This window comes from Lemur catta, chromosome X (assembly GCF_020740605.2).
Source record: "Lemur catta isolate mLemCat1 chromosome X, mLemCat1.pri, whole genome shotgun sequence".
In the NCBI taxonomy this organism is placed as follows: domain Eukaryota; kingdom Metazoa; phylum Chordata; class Mammalia; order Primates; family Lemuridae; genus Lemur; species Lemur catta.
Window position 1 is genome coordinate 47,301,722 of NC_059155.1, and position 13,811 is coordinate 47,315,532.

At 39.9% G+C, this 13,811-nt stretch overlaps 1 pseudogene; it reads left to right on the forward strand.

Moving 5' to 3' along the window:
- Positions 1 to 2,608: 2,608 nt before the first annotated feature.
- LOC123628237 lies at positions 2,609 to 4,186 on the forward strand (annotated as a pseudogene).
- The last annotated feature ends 9,625 nt before the right edge of the window (positions 4,187 to 13,811 follow it).

The window sequence follows — 13,811 nt, forward strand, 5'->3', positions numbered from 1 at the left end:
GAACTACTTTCTGTTACAATCAAGTACCCGCGCGGAGGTATCCCGATAACCAAAGCTACCAACAAAATGACTACAGTATAATCAAAGTCTCAGGTCTTACGTAACCTTCCGCGCAGGGCTCGTTGCGACAAACACGATGTTGTCGAGAGCGCATGCGAGTAACCCTGTCAACCCGACTCCCGCTTAGGGCACTCTCTGGGGCTGGAGTGTCCAAGTTTCTTAAAAGTCTAGCCGAAGAGTAAAAAGAAACTTGTACACAGGACGGATACATTTTTGCCAAAGTGGTAAAGTATAGTCTGTTTGTTACCTAGCCAATAACGTAGATCTTAACGTAAATGCCAAAGGTGTCTAAAAAAGTTTAATGAACTTTATTTGTACAAAAATGGATAGTTACAAGGCTGATGGATCAATTCTGAGCGAGTAAATTCGAATGATTGTATGTCAAAGACAGAACTGTTATGCAAAACGATGAGGGAGAGGATTCCGATTTGAACACGTGTTAATTCTGACTCAGGCAAATTTGATAAAAAAGACTGATAGTTTCACAGGGCCAGATGAATCCAAACATCTCCGATTTGGTACGTATGGCTCAAAATTTCTAAATCGTTTTGGTATTCAGTAGAGTTCTGCGCATAGTAACAGAGCAAATGCCCAGAGTTTGCATTTCAAAGGCAGCCATAAAAATGATTAACGTTCGTCAAAATCCATGACTCTCCTCTGAGTTGTGACTTCATTTGCACCAAATAGCTCTGCAAATTGTGACAATCGGTGATTCCATTGAGCTCAAGGCAGTTCAACAATGATAAATGAATTCACTTGCCATCTGCCTAAACCACATATCTATCTTGAGTCATGAATTTCCTCCACTTCCTTGAACAAATCAGTTATGATCCTCCTGCAGTTTAAAGTCCACTGTTCAGACATCTTGTCACATTGGTATTAATTTACACCTCATCTCTTGTTGCAGAAAGGATTTAAGGTAGCTTGCCACATCAGCAAGAAATTATTACAAGCCACTGGAAGCTACAATTTGGATCTCTCAGAGCCTTTTATTTCAAAAAGTCCTTGATCTGCTTGAGGCTGAGAGTTCGAGACCCCCTCTCTACAAACAAAAACAAAAACAAAAGATTAGCCGGGCATGGTGGCAGCGCATATAGCCCCAGCTACTCAGGAGGCTGAGGCAGAAGGATCGCTTGAGCCCAGGAGTTTGAGGTTGCAATGAGCTGTGATGACGCCACTGCACTCTAACCCGAACATCAGAGCAAGAACTTTTCTTTAAAAAATTAAAAACAAAAAAGTCTTTGACCTAAGAAAGCATGTCAGTCAATTTCTTCAAAAAGTTTCTACTACCTAGCCCTTTGACTATATTTAAAAAAAAAAAGTTCTTAACTTCTGCTTCAATTTCTTTGAAACAGTGAACAAACTGTTAATTGTGGATATGAGCACAGAGAAGATTCATAATCCTATCCTATAATCAAGAGTCATACAGTGAAAAAGACAAAGTTTACTACACCACAGACTCTCCTGGAAATTGGGCAGCAACTTCTTCCTGTAATTTGATTTAACTAGTAAAACCTTACCCCCGCCGCCCTCCCCCACAAGTACCCACCTGTGGTGAATAAACTCAGCTTTTCAACTTTTAAACCAGATTGCTCAGATGCCACTGGCAGATCTTTAGGCCTTACTGATTAGTGGGCGCTAGCTAATTAAGTAAAACTCTTCTTATTGTTAAATACCAGGTCATGCTCCCAGTCAGACAAGTTTCCCTATCTTGGGAGAAGAGTCATAGGATATTGATATTATGATATATTGTGCTGCTATGGAAAGCTGGAAGGTGGGGCTCACAGTGGCTGGATAAGAAAAAAATCCTGCTGGAGCCTCAAGAACCCAGTCCAGGGACCCTCCAGAAATAGCACCTGGAGGGTTTAGTTTGAAGGACTTATTCATCAAACATACCTTCTTCAGCCAATCAAGTAACATTTACTAGCATTTCTATGTGCAAGGCACTGTCAGAGGACACAAAAATGAACAAGACAAATCCTTGCCCTCAAGGAACTTGAAGCCTAGTTAAGTAGACACAAAAAGCCACTAGAGAACAATACAGAAAAGTATTATTTAGGTGATAATATACATTACTACCTATGAATATCTAGGGAAAAAACAATCACGTCAACCTGGAGCGGGGGTGACGAAGAAGCCTTGATCTGGGCATTGAAGAAGGTGCTTTTATGTGTTTTTTCTCTTTCACACTGATTTCTGGTTATTTTTTCTTTCATGTGCAACAATTCTAAATTTAGAATCATCTATAAATAAATCAGCTGCTTCTTCAACCCCAAACTTTGCCACCCTAATAACACTACTAATGGTGTATTAGTTTTCTGCTGCTGTTTAACAAATCACCAAAAATTTAGCGGCTTGAAACACATATTTTGCAGCGATAGTGCCAGCGCTGGAGGAGGGAGGGAGCGGAGAGCCGCGCTGACGGCCGCTGCCGCGCCGCTGCCGCTGGAAAATGGCTCCAAAGGTTAAATGAAGCTGAAAAAAATACATAGATGCAGCGTCGCGGGCTCTCCAGATGTGTGGGCTCAATATCCCAGAGAGAAATTGATCTCCCTGGATTAAGTAACCAATCACAATGAAGGAAATTAGTCTTAAAACCTTCCAGAATTTTTTTAACCTGAATAAAAGTAAACAAAAAACTGATTTCTTGGTAATACAACAATTTAGAAAAGATGAGTCCTTATTTGGTAGCTGCTCTGGTAAAGAAATGGCCAGCTGTGATATCAACAGTGAAGATGAATAAGGTGGAAAAATAGATCAAACAGTGAAAGCCTAATGAGTACATTGAAAGGCAGCTTTCTGCAAAACAAAAGCAGAAAGGCAAACTAAGCACACCCTCTGTGAGGTCTGCCAGATGAGGAGAACTTTTCCTTTGCTCAGCACCAACAGTCTTTAAAGCTGTGAGAGCTCAAAGACCATAAGAGCTATTCTCTCTGTAATCACTATTGTCCTCCCTTTGGCTTATTGACCTAAAAACTCTGAGGAGACGCCGCGCACAATGGAGGTGAGAGTCAAAGCTTTGGTTAATTCCTACACTACAACCAAGTCCAGCACGGAATGATGTTTGAAAAGATTTTCACAATCTTCAGCCTGAAACTGTGGGCAAAGAACAAAGTAGTTCATTAAAAAGTTCAGAATTTCAGAATGGAGACTTGCATCTTCACCTTGATGAACATGTGCCTGTAGTTATTGGACTTAAGCCTCAAGATTATGTTTGGTATTCTGTGCCTTTGGATGAGCAGCCATATCCTGTGCAAGGATCTCGTGGCTATTGTCCAGACAGTTCTCTGCAGTCCCTTCTCAAGTGGGAAGGATCTTGTTCCCCAAAAACAAGAATCAGGTAGACCAGGACCTGGTCCTTGCCCCGGAGGACCCCTCTGTGAATGGCTTGTTCATTGGCACCATAGGAGTCACATTACAGAGCATGTAAAGGGCGAGGCATGATGATGTCCCTCCACTCTCACCATTTCTGCCTCCAATACAGAATGATCAAATCCAAAGGAACTTCAGTGGATTCATGGGCACAGATGTCCATGTGTCTGAAAGTATGTGCTATCATTTGAATTTTGATCCTGACTCTGCTCCTGGGGTTGCAGGAGTTTATGATTCTGTGCAAAGTAGTGGTCCTATGGCTGTGACAAGCCTTACAGAGGAGCTGAAAAAAGTTGCAAAATAAGGATGGTACTTGGGAGGCAATCACGTGCTGAGAGGCAGAAGCTAGCAAATGTGCTAGATGGTTTTTTTCTTGTTCAGGATAGCACTGATGACCATTATCTTTTAAGCTGGAGCTTTTGCTCCCATGGTAAAACACTTCACTCTAGAATTGAACACTCAAATTGTAGGTTTTGCTTTTATGAACAACCAGATGTAGAAGGGCAATTAGTTGATCTAATTGAACATTCAACCAGAGACTGGAAAATGAAGCTTTTTGTTATTCAAGGTCTCGGTTGCCTGGATCTGCAATTTACCCTGTCAGACTGACCAATCCAATATCACAATCCATGCAGGTTTGTTCTTTGCAGTCCCTGTGTCATTTGCTTTATGTCAGCATTTCAGAATAGACTTATTTCTAAAACTGCCTTTGCCAAACAAAATGAAGGATTATTTATAGGAGAAGCACTGCTAAAAGATTATGAAACCCCTGCATCTTGTACTTGGGGATCAAGAAAAAGAGATTGATATTTGCAATTTGCAAACTTTCATTGTTAACAATTTTGTTGCCATAACCAATTCAGTTTTATGTGTAAAAGAATAATCAATTTGTTGAGGGGTGGGGAAGTGTTGGCAAGGTGTCTTGAGTCTATGTTGGTTCTTTAAAAAGGAAAATCTTGAGTTTTTAAAAGTGTGAATTATCTGTCATCAATTTGCAAAATAATCACAATGTGAATTATCAGATTTTCCTTAATCTGCTCCACAAGTCCTTTGCTGCTGTCCACCATGATTTTATGATTGAAAGCATATTGCATGTGTATTCAAGCTAAAGTAGAGTTTAAGGAAACTTTGAGAATAAAAATTATTATCTCTTTCAGTGGTCCATTTTCAAAAGATAGTGTTGGAGAAACATACCTGTGTTATAAAACACAGAATTTACATATACATTGAAAACGATTTTATTAAGAGGTTCTTACTCTGCAAAAAAAAAAAGAAAATGATTTTAATCTTATATTTTAGAAAGATTTAGAATTATGAATTGATATAATCTTGGGTAATAGAACACAGATCTGCAATATATCTCTTAGAACATCCTTTTCTAAATTATTTTCAGGTTGTGCTAATTTTTGGTTGTGAAAAGTTGAATTTCTTTGTTGCCTTCATTTTCATCTGTGGTTTGTCTATATTTTAAAGTGGGCTTACATTTAAAAATCTTAAAGCAATGTATGCCACCACTTTAGAAATTGTCTTATCTGTCATTAAACTCTGGTATCAATTGGCATAACATATAAAGACAACTAGAACTATTTTTTAAAAACTAGATGATCTTAGAGTCATTGCAATTTTTGTGCTATCTATACTTACCTTTGGGGTTTTTTTGTTTGTTTTGTTTTTTTAGAGACGGGTCTCACTCTGTCTCCCAGGCTGGAGTGCAGTGGCACAATCACAGCTCACCTTAACCTGGAACTCCTGATCCTCCTGCCTTGGCCTCCCAAAGTGCTGGAATTACAGTCATGAGGCAACCATGCCAGCTCAGTAAATGAGCTCTCATTAGCTTAGTCAACATTATCTTGACTTGATTGTACAACTACTGATTTTCATAAATGGGTTAGATTCTCTTGCAACATTAAAGTTTATGTAAAGTTTGAGTTGATCTGGATAAAAAGAAAATATTGTTTATAAAGAAAAAAAGAAAACATTGTTTTGAAGTTGGATTTATATTTTTCTTTAATGTAGCCACTATTAAATATGCTAGATTTGACCCATGCCCCACCCCTCAAAAAAAGACTTTATCAGATATGTAGGAGTCTTATAGCTAAATCTCAAGTAATTTGGAACCATTACTTAATCATTTTTTTCTTTGAATCAATAGTCATGGAAGGGTGGTTATCCCCAATATTTTTTAGTTATTTTGAAATGCAGAGTGTGTATTCTTTTTTTTTTTTAACAGAACCATAGCTTACAAGTAGAGTATGTATTCATGGAACAATGCTGTAATGTAGTGCTTTGGAATTGCCTCTCCAGAAAATGTTTCCAGTCACACAACTTTAAATCAAAGTGTTTCCATCTCAGATAAAACATGTACTTAGAGATGTTTCTTCCTTTATCAGTTTTCCTATCTTTATCCTCATTGAAACACAGGGGTAAAGGTCTTAAGTCAAATTTAACAGCTTTGTCATTCAAACATATCTGTATCCTCACTTTTTTCTCTATTTGTTTTGAGATCAGAAGTGAAATACTACCAAGAAAAGGCACAAAGCCATAATATCATGGTATTATGGTATTTGGACTTAAAGAGGTTAAAAACTATTGTAGAGTTGTGAACTTGTTATGAAATTAATGCAAGACATTTAAATTACTTTTTTTGGCAAAATTATTTATCTGTAAACAATGTAAAATATATCTACGGTGAGTCAGAATTCCTTGTCAGGTATTGTCAGAGAGCCACTGTATGTTAATAATAAATGTTGAAATAGCTTGTCTCTGTTTCTAGAAACACTTACATGTACTGCTTGTGAAATCATGGTGCACATATGTCTTTGAACTGTCCTGAACCTTGTTGTATCATGTGGATACAAGTTGTTCCCTGAGTTTTCCCCATGATACTATGTGTTTAAGATCTAGATTTTTAGTGTCAAGATTATTCTGATTTTCATCTAGTTTTTTTAATTGTATTTTGTGTTGTTTTGGAGGGCAAGTGTTAATACGATTCTATTTCAGAAAGCCAGGGTTTTTTTTTTGTTTTTTGTTTTTGTTTTTTTAGAGAAGAGATCTCAATCTGTTGCCCAGGCTGAAGTGTAATGGCCCTATCATAGTTCACTGCAGCCATGAACTCCTGGGCTCCAGTGATCCTCCTGCCTCAGCCTCCCAAGTATCTGGGATTATAGGTACCCACCACCATCCCCAGCTAATATTTTTCATTTTAGAGACTGGGTCTTGCTGTGTCACCCAGGCTGATCTTGAACTCTTGGCCTGAAGTGATTACAGGATTACAGGAGTGAGCCACCTCACTTGGCCAGAAAGCCAATTTTTTAATGTGCTTTTGTATATTCATAATATAAAATACTTTAAAGAAATATGCCCTACTATAATATATTCTGAAATTTTTAGGTTCTGATAGAATATTGATAAAAATAAAATTATTTGCCAAGAATTAATTTGCAAACAGAAAAAAAGGATATTGCGATATTTTCTGCTTTTGTATGGAGAGATAGCCATTGGTGTAGGTAGCATGACATTATGTGAAAAATTTGCTTTATATAATACTAAAATAGTCTGGTTAAAAATAGAAGGGAATAAGATAAAACTTCATCCTGTAGTTTGGTCTAAATACATTTTGATCATATTTTTGGATTCTATTGAATGATAACTTAGATGACATATGGGCACAACCTGTATCTGATTTTTTAAATATGTGCATCATGTAAGCTCAAGGCAAAAACAAAAAACAAAAAAATGGAAAAGCTGTGTCCATTTGCCATAATAAATCTATCAGAGTTGTCTTTTTAATCAAATGTTTCATTACAAAATATGATGGAGGCCAGAGCTATTGTCAGATTGTCAGTCTTACTAGGACACTACTATGCATTTTTACAAATGCATAATGAGAAAACTATTGAAAGTATGTTAAAATTCCCTCTCTCTTTCTCTCAGAAAAACTGTTCTTTTTCTACTTGAGGCAACAAACTGAAATTTTAGAAGGTCAAAATATTTATCAAAGGAAATGATCATAGAACTAAAAATAGATTTTTAAGGACACCAGCTACACAGTACAACCATCTTGCTCTTAAAGAAAATCATATGCCAATAGGAAATAAATTATAAAGTATACATTTATAATTTCTGACCCAGTATAGTTAAAACAGGATAGAAGTTACTAAAATCTTAAAGAGGTTATGGGCAATACCTCTGTTAATGGTACAACCCTAAATATTTTCTTTAAAATGCTTTCAGAAATGCCAATTTTAATTATTATATATTTCACACTGTATATGATATTATTTTATGAATAATTCAAAATATATTTTGTTATTTAAATCTTAGTGGCATTTCATCAAATGCAAATTCTTAATTTCAAAATGAAATCATACTACCAGCAATTCAGGAAAGTTGTTTTTGTTTTTTTTTGTTTTTTTTTTTTTTTGAGACAGAGTCTCGCTCTGTTGCCCAGGCTAGAGTGCCGTGGCATCAGACTAGCTCACAGCAACCTCAAACTCCTGGGCTCAAGTGATCCTTCTGCCTCAGCCTCCCAAGTAGCTGGGACTACAGGCATGAGCAACCATGCCCGGCTAATTTTTTCTATATATATTTTTAGTTGTCCTGCTAATTTCTTTCTATTTTTTCAGTAGAGACAGGGTCTCGCTCTTGCTCAGGCTGGTCTCAAACTCCTGACCTCGAGCGATCCTCCCACCTCGGCCTCCCAGAATGCTAGGATTACAGGCGTGAGCTACCTCGCCCAGCCAGTTTTAGTAGACATCTGCTGTGATCGATTGACCAGGTTTCATGAAGCTGTAGTGGATAATACCAGCGCTGGACCACCAAACACACACCATTAGCTTTTTTTGATGAATATTCGATTTTGGACTGTGTTTCACACTTCATCTTTATCCAACCGTTGTTCTGAACACTTGGGATTGTCAAAAATAATCCATTTTCATCACACGTAACAATAGTGTAGAAATGTTTCCCCTTTATGTCATGACAGCAAAGAAAGGCAAGCTTTGAGATGATTTCTCTCTGATGCTCGTTTAATTCATGTGGAACCCATCTATCCAGCTTCTTTACTTTCAAAATGGTCCAATATTGTTGGAATAGTAACGTCAAACCTTGCTGCTAATTCACCATGTAGGTTGAGATGGATTCATTTCCACTACAGCTTTCAGCTCATCATTATCCACCTTGGTGTCAGGTCGCCCACATGGCTCATTTTCAAGATTAAAATCACCAGAACAGAACTTCTCAAACCATGGACATACTGTGCATTCATTAGCCACATCCTTCCTAAACACTTCGTTGATATTTCGAGCTGTCTGCACTGCATTGATTCCACGATGGAACTCATATTTGAAAATAACACAAATTTTTGATTTATCCATGGTTTCACAAAAATTGCTCTTAAAAATGTGAAAGATGATCACAAGCGAAAACTTGTATTTGAAAGACTGAGGATGTACTTTCACAATAAACATAAAACAAGAAGTGTCAAAGTGAAATGTCAGAGATATCAACCGTCAAACTTAGCACTTAAGGAAATTGGACATTTCATATGTAGTAATCTAACATGAATTTGACTACTTTAGGTACCTTCTATAAGTGGAATCATATATTTGTCTTTTTTGTGACTGAACAGCCCAGTCCCTTTTAAGAGCTCAGCTGATTAGGTCAGGCTCACTCAGGATAATCTCTATTTCTTAATTACATCTGCACAATCCCTTCACAGCAGCACCTAGATTAGTGTTTGACTGAATAACTGGGAGAAGGTGTGTGTACTTGGGCAGGGGCAGAACATTAGGGGCCATCTTAGAATTCTGCCTACCACAAATGGCAATGAGTAACCCTGAAAAGGGAGGGAGAGTGCTACCGGGGTAGGGGGAGCTGTCAGACAGTTTCACATACTGAGTTCAACTTTCATATACAGTATTAGCCCTTTCAATTTGCCACATATGGAGACCTCTAGGCAACAGAGCACTGAAAAAGAGTGAAACAGCCTGATTCCATAATGTTCAAGGTATCAAATTCTTGCCTCAGATTAACTGAAGGATTCTACCAAGAGGGAAACAAAAGCAAGTAAAGAAAAATATATTAGCTGAGGCCCAAAAGCCTTTGATAGGCCGGGCGCGGTGGCTCACGCCTGTAATCCTAGCACTCTGGGAGGCCGAGGCGGGAGGATTGCTCGAGGTCAGGAGTTCGAGACCAGCCTCAGCAAGAGCGAGACCCCGTCTCTACTAAAAATAGAAAAGAAATTATACGGACAGCTAAAAAAAACATATATATATAGAAAAAATTAGCCGGGCATGGTGGCACATGCCTGTAGTCCCAGCTACTCAGGAGGCTGAGGCAGGAGGATCTCTTAAGCCCAGGAGTTTGAGGTTGCTGTGAGCTAGGCTGATGCCACGGCACTCACTCTAGCCCGGGCAACACAGCGAGACTCTGTCTCAAAAAAAAAAAAAAAAAAAAAGCCTCCTTTGATAATTTCATCCCCTGCCTATAGAGTGAACAGAGTGGAGGTATTAGTGATAAGGACCCCATTCTCAAAAGTCCTGACAGCTGCTTCTGGGAAGAAAAGCTGGGCCATTAAAGAGCATAAACGGAAAGGAAAAACCAGGCCTCATATTGCATGCTGAAAATAGGTGAAAGGCTGTAGAGCTGCAGGAACACATGTGGGATATCAGAATAGCTCTGGAATTCATCCTCCACCTCCATTGCCAGTGCCACTCCCCTCATACCGGCTTGGGAAATTGCAATAGCCCTCTAACTGGTCTCTGGGGCTCTAGGCCTACCTGACTCCAATTTTCCACTTGACCTTAAAAAATCTAAAATACAAACCAGAATTAAGTCAATATTCTGCTTAAAAACCCTCAGTGGTTCTGCATCATTTGGTTTAGTGCACAAGGACCTCCATATGTCAGTTCTGCCTAGTAATCCAGCCTCATCTGCTGCCATGTCCCTGTGCTCACACTTGGCGTCATTCACACCGGTTTTAGTTCCCTAAAAAAGATCAGGCTGTTTCACACTTCCAGCCGTGCCTTTTCCCAATCTTCTCATTATAGTTAGAATGGCCATCCCCTCCATCCCAGTTTGCCTAGGAAATTCTTAATGTATCCTTCACTCTCCTTAAGTAAAGATACTGGCCCATCACCCACCCCCCTCCACTCTAATTCCTGGCCCTCATACTAGGGGATCTGATTGTCCATGGAGATGACACAACAAAGAGCCAGTCCTTTGACTCTCTCAATTACCTTCTCCATTCCACTTCAGTCACACCCACCAAAGCACCACATCTCAAACTTTGTGGTCCAGAACTGCTCGCCTCTAACATCCATAACTCCAGTATTCCTTTCTGACCACAATCTTCTCTCCTCTTGCTCCCTCAGGCCCTCACCCACATGTGAGTTCTTTGACTGCATATGGACCCCTCTAGTCCTTTGAGCCCTCCATTTTCTGCCAGTCTGCCAGCCCCTCCTGGCCTCTTTTCCTTCCCTTCCCAACCTTTCTTAACCCCACGTTTGACCACCCAAACTAGTCCCTCATCAGCACCCTCAATTCCCTTGGCATCCCTGTCTACCACACTGGCCCCACAAACCTCTTACCTTGGCTCAGTACAACAAACCACCCTTCTCACCTCCTTATGCATGTTTGTACCCTGCTAGAGAAAACTCAACAAATCCATACAAATCAGTGCCACTAGAAATACATGGTCTTCTTCAGCCTCAGCTGAACTTCTAAAAACAATTCTACATTCACATCCATCCTTATCTTCCTGTTCAAAGTCCACCCATTCACCTGTGCCCCAAATGCCATCTTTTACTTTTCTTTCTTTCTTTTTTTTTTTGAGACAGAGTCTCTCTCTGTTGTCCTGGCTAGAGTGCACTAGAGTGCAGTAGCATCATCATAGCTCACTGCCACCTCAAACTCCTGGGCTCAAGCGATCCTCCTGCTTCAGCCTCCCAAGTAGCTGGGACTACAGGCACCTGCCACCATGCCCAGCTAATTTTTTCTATTAGGTTTTTAGTAGAGATGGGGGGGCTCTTACTTTTGCTCATATTGGTCTCGAACTCCTGGCCTCAAGTGATCCTCCTGCCTTGGCCTCCCAGGGTGCTAGGATTACAGGCATGAGCCACCACTCCTGGCCTAAAATGCCATCTTTTTCAATGTCTTTCAGAACCTGGCCTAAAATGCCATCTTTTTCAATCTCTTTCAGAACCTGGCCTAAAATGCCATCTTTTTCAATCTCTTTCAGAACCCTGCTTCATTATCTTTTCTCTCTCTGATTTCAACCTGTGGTGTTTTATCCTCAGCCTTAAACATGTTTGGGCCTCACCCATTAAAAAACAATAGTCTGGGTGCCATAGCTCACACCTGTAATCCCAGCACTTTGGGGGGCTGAGGCAGGAAGATCACTTGAGGCCAGGAGTTGGAGACCAGCCTGGGCAACATAGTGAGAACCCATCTCTAAAATGAGAGGCGTGGTGATGTGCGCCTGTAGTCCCAGCTACTGTGGAGGCTGAGGCAGGAGGGTCGCTTGAGCCAAGAGTTGGGAGTTCTGCAGTGAGCTACAATAGGGCCACTGCACTCCAGCCTGGGCGACAGATGGAGACCTGTCTCTAAAAAAAATAAAAATAAAAATGGTACCTGGGCTGGCAGAAGATATTTGCAATGCATATAACTGATAAAGGATAACTATCCTGAATATACATATTTATATTTAAAATGACTATATAGCAATAACAAAAAGACAAGCCACCCAATGAAAACTGACTAAAAGTTACCCCACTGGCACATGAAGTACTTTATATGTACAAATACTAAAGAAACATGAGGCATCTGGATCAGGGAAAAGAGTTCTTTATTAATACAACCAGATCAATAGCCAGAGTAACATTGCCACATTGATCCCCTACACCACAGGTGACATGATGAGAACTGATGGAAACTTTCTGTGTGTGACAAGTTTCACCCCATAGATGAGGGGTGGAGAACAATGGATTTTCTCCATTGATATACAAGAGAGCCATCCTGCTCCCTTCCAAAAGGAGAGAGAAAACCTTTTGCTCCTTGGAAACAGATTGAAAGGATGGGATGCTAGTTCATACCTTAACCTTTTATAATGTAAACATGTCTTTCCAAGGGCCAAATAATCCCTTGTGTCTCCAGTTTTTTACAGCTTAGAGATGTCTCCAAGGTCTGGGCTTCAACCCTTTTGAAGTATAAACACCTAGGAAAATAGTGCTCCAGTCTTCCTGACACCTGGGAACCTAGTCCTGGCTGTAATCATTTGTACCTCTTGGGGAGAGAAGTTTTACCTTTTTAGATCAGAGCAATTAGCTAGACAAATGGCTACAGATATCATCCTCGTGATATATGAAAAGTGAACTATGTCTAGGGAAAGTGAAAGCAAACATTCTCTATGTTGTTATATATTCCTGTGTCTCAGGTGGCTAGGGCTCTTTACAGGGGCATGGAGAATCCAGGCAATCTTTTTTTCCCACACCCAGGATTTTTGTCCTTTTCTCATTTCAGCCAAATGCTCTCCCTAGACCATCCCACACACTCTTGTTTTAACTGCTACCTGGATGCTAAGGACTTCAAATATCCCACCATCTGCTAGTCGTCTACATCTGAATGTTCTACAGACACTTGAAATGCCACATGTTCTAAATGGAATTCCTCACCCCTGCCCCCAAACTCTCGTATTCTCTACATTAGCTGATAGCAGCACCATCTGTGTTGCAATTGTGGCTGCCCTCATAATTTGAATAGCCTTCCTATATATGGAAGAATTTCCATGTTATGAGCCCCGCCTGCCCAGTATGAGTCAGCGCTATATGCCAGTTTCCCCTGTAGTTATGACACAGTCATGTGACATAGGCTTCTCCAATCAGAAACACCTGCACCAGATTGATTCGGAACTGAGCATCAAGAGGAGGAAACCTGTTCTCTGTGACACTCCTGTTTTTTTGTTTGCTATCAGGGAATTTCCAGTGTTTTCAAGGTTAGCTTCTTGCAGTAGCAGTTTCTTCTTGTAGTCTGGGGTGTGTGGGGGGGGCACCTGTATCATCCAGCTACTTCTGCAAAGGTTCGGGGCATTGTTCCTGGAAACTTAGCCTCTAACCTGGTTCTCCAGCTCTCTCAATAATTAGAGGAACTCCCCAATGTCTTTTTTTAAATGCCTTTTCTGCTTAGTCAGCATTTGTTGCTATTAACTAATACCTCTGACAAATACACAAAATAGGAACCTGGAGTCATCCTTGACTCTCCCTCACCACCAATAGCCAATCAATCCTTAAGTGCTGTTAATCTTATCTTCTAAGCATTTATTGATTCGGACCCTTCCTTTTTATCCCAATTACCACTTCCCTGCCTGGCACAGACCCTGATAA